Below are 9036 nucleotides of genomic sequence, written 5' to 3'. Positions count from 1 at the left end.
GTGCAATATCAAAAATCTAATTACATGGATTGATTCAGCATATTAAAGAATCCCATACATTCAATTTTTGTTGAAATCAAACAAAGTTTAATTTTGGACCCCAATTTGGACCAACTTGAAAACTGAGCCCATAATCAAAATATAAATAAATGTTTAGATTCAGCATATCAAAGAACCCCAAGAATTCAATTTTTGTTTAAATCAAATGAAGTTAAATTTTGGACCCTTTCGACCTTAATATGGACGAATTGAACAGGGCTCAAAAATCAAAAATCTACATACATGGTTAGATTTAGCATACCAAAAAAAAGTATACCAAAAAACCCCATGCATATATTCATTTTTTTGTTGAAATCAAACAAAGTTTAATTTTGGACCCCAATTTGGACCAACTTGAACAAGAGGCTGTCACAACGACAGCAAACCGGATTTATTAACATTTATTTTTGTCCTGGCAATATCACAAGAACCATTACTGATGAATGGTGAAAGTGAAAATCGTCAATATCAAATTTGACCTCCATTTTGTCATCAGTATCAACATATTAAAATTTGTAAAGCTTAGATTGACTGGTTCATGAGTAAATGCAATAAAGTGAATTGAAACGCCATTTCACAATCTTTCAAGAACCATAACTCCCGAACGGTAAAAGTCAAAATCGTCATTATTGAACTTGACCTCTATTTTGTCATCAGTAACAACATATAAAAATTTCAAAAGCTTTGGTTGAATGGTTCATGAGAAAATGCACGGACACGACTGGAAACACCATTTTTCAATCTTTCAAGAACCATAACTCCTGAACGGTAAAAGTCAAAATCGTCATTATTGAACTTGACCTCCATTTTGTCATCAGTAACAACATATTAAAATTTGGGAAGCTTTGGTAGAACAGTTCATGCGTAAATGCACGGACACGACTGGAAAAACCATTTTTCAATCTTTCAAGAACCATAACTCCTGAACGGTAAAAGTCAAAATCGCCATTATTGAACTTGACCTTCATTTAGTTGTCAGTAACAACATATTAAAATTTTAAAAGCTTTGGTTGAACGGTTCATGAGTTAATGCACGGACAACATTTGATTGCCGCCCGCCCGCCCCACCGCCCGCCCGCGGTACATCCCCAAATCAATAACCGACATTTTTGTCACAAAAATCCGGTTAAAAATGGGCCCATTAGAAAAAATCTCAGTACATTTTTAGATTCAGCATATCAATGAAACCCCAAGAATTCAGTTTTTAATCGAACAAAGTTATATTTTGGACCCTTTCGACCTTAATGTAGACCAATTTGAAAACAGGACCAAAATTCAAAAATCTAAAAACCACAGTATGATTCAGCATATCAAAGAACCCCATTCATTCGATTTTTGATGAAATCAAACAAAGTTGAATATTGGACCCTTTTGTCCTCAATGTGGACCAATTTAATAATGGGGCCCAAAAATCCAAAAATTTAAATACATGGTCAGATTTAGCATATAAAAGAACCCCATATATTCTAAATACTAGGGATGACAACGAGTACTTGAGTATTGGAGTACTCAATCGGGAGGACGAGTACTCGAGTACAGTTTTAGAACTTGAATACTCGTTTGCCTGTTATACATCATGATATATTAAATACTAAATAAAATCAATAACAAAATAAATATGTTTATCCTGTGGCTTCTATTTGTTATAGTAGTACCAGCAATGTCTTTCCTTCCAAGGGAATGTTTTCATTTGCACTACTTGTAACAAATAATAGAAAGTCAAACAGTCTTTCGTCTGAAAATGTTGACCAGATTATATTATTAAACAAAAACAAAATGACCTGCGGTGAACCCTATGCAACTGATTAGAGACATTTTTAACAGTGTTTGTACACGGATCAACACTTTCATTGATTAATAATGAACTCCTTACAAGCCGTAAAATTTACCTTTGTGTGTTAAACAAGACTTCTATGTAAAGTGATTGGTATGAGATGTACATTTAAATTAATTTGATTACTCTGTATTTGAAAATTAACTATAATTGTTTGATTTACAATTGAAAGATTGCTAGGTGAAAGTAAGAGAGCCCGAAAGTCAAAAACAAACTGACTAAGTCATGGCTAATAAAACCAGATGCTCCACAGGGCGCAGCTTTATACGACTGCAGAGGTTGAACCCTGAACGGTTGGGGCAAGTATGGACACAACATTCAAGCGGGATTCAGCTCTAAATTTGGATTATTTGGATTGTGATTAAATAGTTGACACAGCATAGGTTTCAGTTTCATTATGTATATCTCTTTCATATTCATTTGTTAACATTTACTGTTTGCAATAGCATTAAGTATTCTATATAATAAGGATGTTCTTATCCCGTGCATAAAAACAATGCCGTATTTGTCAAAACCTTTTCAACTTTTAATCTTCAGTGCTGTACAACTTTGTACCTTTTTCACGTTCGATCTTTTATATCTAGGCGTTATGTATTCAGGTTTAGTTTTCTGTAATTAGTTAATACTTTAGTTTCTTTGTGTATATCTCTTTCATATTCATTTGATAAGATTTACTGTTTGCAATAGCATGAATTGTTCTATATAGTAAGAATGTTCTTATCCCGGGCATAAAAACAATGCCGTATTTTGCGAAACCTTTTCAACTTTTGATCTTCAGTGCTGTACAACTTTGTACTTTTTTCACTTTCGATCTTTTATATCTGGGCGTCACTGGTGAGTCTTGTGTGGGCAAGGCGCGTTTTTGGCGTATTGAATTTTAAACCTGATACTTTTTGTTATCTATTAATCATGTTTTTCTGTGTCTAATATGTTCTCCTATTTATTTGTATTGTAGTCCTGTAATATTATGTTGTCATTTCAATGTTATATTTAACTTTGCCATTAAAGTGCGAGGTTTGGCATGCCTTAAAACCAGGTTCAACCCACCACTTTTATTCCCCTTTAAAAGTGTCCTGTACCAAGTCAGGAAGATGGTCATTGTTATATATTGTTCGTTTCTCTTTGTGTTGCATTTTAACGTTGAGTCGTTTGTGTTTTCTCTTATTTTTGAGATATTGAGATAAGACGTGGCACGGTACTTGTCTATCCCAAATTCATGTATTTGGTTTTCATGTTACATTTGTTATTCTCGTGGTGTTTTGTCTGATGATTGGTCTGTTTCTGTGTGTGTTGCGTTTCGATGTTGTGTCGTTGTTCTCCTCTTATATTTAATGCGTTTCGCTCGGTTTTGGTTTGTTACCCCGATTTTGTTTTTTGTCCATGGATTTATGAGTTTTGAACAGCGGTATACTACTGTTGCCTTTATCTGACACAGAATGAATGTGGTCTAATAAACTTTAAATTTGTTGTTTGCCTTTGAGCAATTCACTATGCTGTTGAATATTAATCCTCTCAAAAAAATGTTTGAAGAAATTTTCTTTTTATTCATGAAATCTGAAATGAGAAAAATTGAACCCCCCCCCCCCCCAATTTTTTTCACATCCCCCTTTCCCTTATTCCAAAACTGATCTCAATTCAAATTTCTAATGGAGTTTGCAACAATAACTACTCATTTAAATACATCATAAAATATTAAAATGTAAAAAAAAGTGCTTGTTATCACTGAATGGTAAAGATTGTTTTAATTTATCAGTTGGTAGTAAAAGTGAATATATTCATTGTATATTGTATAAAACAATGATTTAAGTTGATTCAATTACTATTCTGGACAAAGAAAGATAACTCCAATTGAAAATTTCTTGCTATTGCGCAATACTGTGCAATTGAAAATACTTGCTATTGCACAATACTGTGTAATTGAAGATTTCTTGCTATTGCCCAATACTGTGCAACTGAAAATGTCTTGCTATTGCACAATACTGTGCAATTGAAGATTTCTTGCTACTGCTGATTACTGTGCAATTGAAAATTTCTTGCTATTGCACAATACTTAATATAAAAATTTTGGATCCTGATTTGGCCCAACTTGAAAACTTGGCCCATAATCAAAAATCTAAGTACATGTTAAGATTCAGCATATCAAAGAAGCCCAAGAATTCAATTTTTGTTAAAATCAAACTTAGTTTAATTTTGGACCCTTTGGACTTTAATGTAGACCAATTTGAAAACTGGACCAAAAATTAAGAATCTACATACACAGTTAGATTTGGCATATCAAAGAACCCAAATTATTCAATTTTTGATGAAATCAAACAAAGTTTAATTTTGGACCCCGATTTGGACCAACTTGAAAACTAGGCCAATAATCAAAAATCTAAGTACATTTTTAGATTCAGCATATCAAAGAACCCCAAGGATTCCATTTTTGTTAAAATTAAAATAAGTTTAATTTTGGACCCTTTTGACCTTAAAGACCAATTTGAAAACAGAACCAACCAGGTGCTCCGCAGGGCGCAGCTTTATACGACCGCAGAGGTCGAACCCTGAACAGTTGGGGCAAGTATGGACAAAACATTCAAGCGTGATACAGCTCTGAATTTGGATTGTGATCAAATTTTTGACATTACATGGATTTTTTTACACAAAACAAATGTCAAGATTTTACAAATCAATTAAAGATTTCTTCTTCAAACTTTTTAAATCTAAAATTAAATAGTTGACACAGCATAGGTTTCTGACACAGAATGAATGTGGTCTAATAGATTTAAAAGTTTTTTTTTGCCTTTGAGCAATTCACTATGCTGTTGAATATTAATCCTCTCAAAAAAATGTTTGAAGAAATTTTCTTTTTATTTATGAAATCTGAAATGAGAAAAATTTAAACCCCCCCTTTTTTTTCACATCCCCGTTTCACCTTTTTCCAAAACTGATATCAATTCAAATTTCTAATGGAGTTTGCAACAATGACTACTCTTTTAAATACATCATAAAATATTAAAATGTAAAATAAAGTGCTTGTTATCACTGAATGGTAAAGATTGGTTGGTAGTAAAAGTGAATATACATTGTTTATTGTATAAAACAATAAAAAAAACTTCATCAGCAACATTTTATATTGGCGAATTTCCAATGAAGTTATTTACATAAAGTTATTGGCAAATAAAAATAGAAAATGACATCATAGTCATGTCTGGCAAATGTCCAACATACATTATCTAAAAACATTTTAGATAAGATAAGGAAAAAAAGCTTCATCAGCAACATTTTAAATTGGCAAATTTCAAATGAAGTTATTTACATAAAGTTATTGGCAAATAAAAATAGAAAATGACATCATAGTCATGTCTGGCAAATTTCCAATATATATTATCAACTACTATTCTATACAAAGAAAGATAACTCCAATTGAAAATTAATTGCTATTGCACAATATTGTGCAATTAGATATTTCTTGCTATTGTGCAATGCTGTGAAATTGAAAATTTCTTGCTATTGCACAATACTTGATATGGAATCCTGATTTGGACCAACTTGAAAACTGGGCCCATAATCAAAAATCAAAGTACATATTTAGATAAAGCATATCAAATAAGCCCAAGAATTTAATTTTTGTTAAAATCAAACTTAGTTTAATTTTGGACGCTTTGGACCTTAATGTAGACCAAATTGAAAACTGGACCAAAAATTAAGAATCTACATACACAGTTAGATTTGGCATATCAAAGAACCCATTTATTCAATTTTTGATGAAATCAAACAAAGTTTAATTTTGGACCCCCATTTGGACCAACTTGAAAACTAGGCCAATAATTAAAAATCTAAGTACATTTTTAGATTCAGCATATCAAAGAACCCCAAGGATTCAATTTTTGTTAAAATCAAACTAAGTTTAATTTTGGACCCTTTGGACCTTAATGTAGACCAATTTGAAAACGGGACCAAAAATTAAGAATCTACATACATAGTTAGATTCGGCATATCAAAGAACCCCAATTATTCAATTTTTGAAGAAATCACACAAAAAAAAAAGTTCAATTTTGGACCCTTTGGGCCCCTTATTCCTAAACTGTTAGGACCAAAACTCCCAAAATCAAACCCAACCTTCCTTTTATGGTCATAACCTTGTGTTTAAATTTCATAGATTTCTATTTACTTATACTAAAGTTATGGTGCAAAAACCAAAAATAATGCTTATTTGGGCCCCTTTTTGGCCCCTAATTCCTAAACTGTTGTGACCTCAACTCCAAAAATCAATCCCAACCTTCCTTTTGTGGTCATAAACCTTGTGTTAAAATTTCATTGATTTCTATTTACTTATACTAAAGTTATTGTGCGAAAACCAAGAATAATGCTTATTTGGGCCCTTTTTTGGCCCTTAATTCCTAAACTGTTGGAACCAAAACTCCCAAAATCAATCCCAACCTTCCTTTTGTGGTCATAAACCTTGTGTCAAAATGTCATAGATTTCTATTCACTTAAACTAAAGTTATAGTGCGAAAACCAAGAAAATGCTTATTTGGGCCCTTTTTGGCCCCTAATTCCTAAAATGTTGGGACCAAAACTCCCAAAATCAATCCCAACCTTCCTTTTGTGGTCATAAACCTTGTGTTAAAATTTCACTGATTTCTATTCACTTTTACTAAAGTTAGAGTGCGAAAACTAGAAGTATTCGGACGACGACGACGACGTGATAGCAATATACGACCAAAAAATAAAAATTTTTGCGGTCGTATAAAAAATTGATGTGTACATTTCCATATTATTCATAAGTGACAATCTCATGTTATCTTGCACTATATGGGAGATAATAAAGAAACACTTAACATACTTAAAGATAGTAAAAGTTATCTCCCTTACAATAAAAACAAATGTAAATTTTAAAATGTGAAACCATATAGAGAGCAAGGGTTTATTTAGTCAAAGAATGATTATCTAACAAAAGTAATAATTTTAAAAAGGCAAATGTTATCAACAAAAACAGTATATCAATTTAAATTAAAACTACTCATTCCTTCATCAGGAAACAGAATGCTATATCATGTCAGATGTGGATTTTTTATATTATATAACTATACATAAAAAAAATACAAACAAAAATTAATAACATTTCTATCATAATTAGGTGTGGTGACAGTTGTATGCATTGTACAGTATAAGACGATTTTTAAATGACAAAATCAATAATGTTTGAAAGATAATATCTATTTATATATATATAATTTATGTGTGTGCTAAGATGCGCACGCACATTTACAAACACCTAATGGCGGTAAAAAGCCACGCTTTTTTTTTTGTATGTTCATTAGAGAACAATTAGGATACGGATCATAGACTTCTTAGTACAATCTGATATAAGGTAAATTGGGAGGTACTTGTGTTGAACGATTTAATGGAAAAATTTTCTATTTTAGTCAAGGATAGATAACTTGGCAATCAAAACCGTGTCGTCAACAAAAATAGTAGATTATATCTAGAATAGGTACTTGAAACGAGTGTTTTTGACAAATTGAAAGGTGCTGATTAAGATAATGATATATAAAAGCATCAACATGATCAATACCATAAAATTTGTTAGGATCATATATTAGTTTACCAAACATTGGTAAGTGGCAGTTTCAGAAATTTCATAAGGACTTCAGAACATTTATTGAGAATCTCTATAAAATTTAAAATCTATCAAAAATATCAATGTAAACCTGTGGTTCCTGATACAGCTGTTTGGGACAAAATTTGGTGAATTCTATGGTGGCCATAACTTAACCATATTGACATGATTAAATAATTCTGTATTTACATGATTTATGTACTTCTGAGGGAAATTAAAGGTTCTTGTAATAATTCCTTCTTTAACATGTTTAAAGGGAACATAATGTCTGTTTAATATGAAAATTCCTTCGTATTCTTTCAAGGGAAAATAATGGCCTCATAATATTATAGGTTCTCCTTTTTAAGGTAGATCATAAGTAATAAATTTTTGAGACAGAATTTTTTTATACTTGGCCAAAATGAAGATTTTACTATGTTCTTTTCAAAAATATAATAAAAAGTATGGGTCACCGTCCTATTTTTCAAGCTATGAGTCATTGAAAATTGTCTAAATTTGGTTAGATTGTTCATGGAAAATCACATTTGTGTGCATAAAAAAAAATCTATGAGATAGAGTTTTTAAATAAATTGTGAAAAGATAGGTTTTGCAATATATTTTAAGAAAATAAAAAGAAAAATGGTGTCACCAAACTTGTTTTCTTGCTACAAGTAAAAAGAAAAAAAATCCCTATCAGTCTAGTATAAACTTTTTACTAAAAGAGTTATCTTCCCTTAAATGGCTCATTTGAAAAAAATGATTCTAAAACCAAAAAAAATTATATTTGTTTAAATATTTTTAATTATACAATAAACTACCAAGTTCTCTTTATATTATGAAACAGTCTAACCTTTAAATTGCAAATCTGTCTCCAAATTTGCAGATTTAGGCAAATAACCAGACCGATTTTTTACTGTGATTGTACAATCAAAGATGGCGGTATACCATGTATCTACCTTAATGGCTCTTATACTAATTCTTTCAGACCAATTCAGGATCCAACTTGTCAGTTATGGTGACTAGTAATTTCTGAAATAACTATAACTATATTCATAACCACATAGTGGTAGAAAATTTAATTACTGTTCATCCAGAATTGTTAAATGTTGGAACAACTGTATATAAACTTGTACAAAATGAATGAATGAGAATGACAAATAGTTCACATGGAGTGATGATCTCAAAATCATTTTGGGTGGGAAAAAAACCTGCATTTCATCCAAAAAATACACTATATTCAAAACAGGGACACCGGTACATCCTAGGTGATGTGTTTATAACTTTTAAGATCACATGTTCAGCAATTTAAAATATCGTTAAAGGGTCATTGGTACAAGATATGAATATAGAATGGTTTTGTTTGGTTCAACCATTATTTAAAGTATAAAAATGAAATAATAATTGGCTTTTAGCTGCCACTTTGGTTCAAGTTTCTCAAATGAGCGAAAAAACATCTTTTGACTAATTATTCAGTTGCAAATTTATAATTTGACCTCACTGAATCAGTATTCATGTGACCTTCAATTTAACTAGTATGTAAGAGATTGGTATCACATGTATTTGTCGTGTTCATCCATTA

This window comes from Mytilus galloprovincialis, chromosome 3 (assembly GCF_965363235.1).
Source record: "Mytilus galloprovincialis chromosome 3, xbMytGall1.hap1.1, whole genome shotgun sequence".
NCBI classification, from domain to species: Eukaryota; Metazoa; Mollusca; class Bivalvia; order Mytilida; family Mytilidae; genus Mytilus; species Mytilus galloprovincialis.
Note: the sequence above shows the minus strand (reverse complement) of the source record.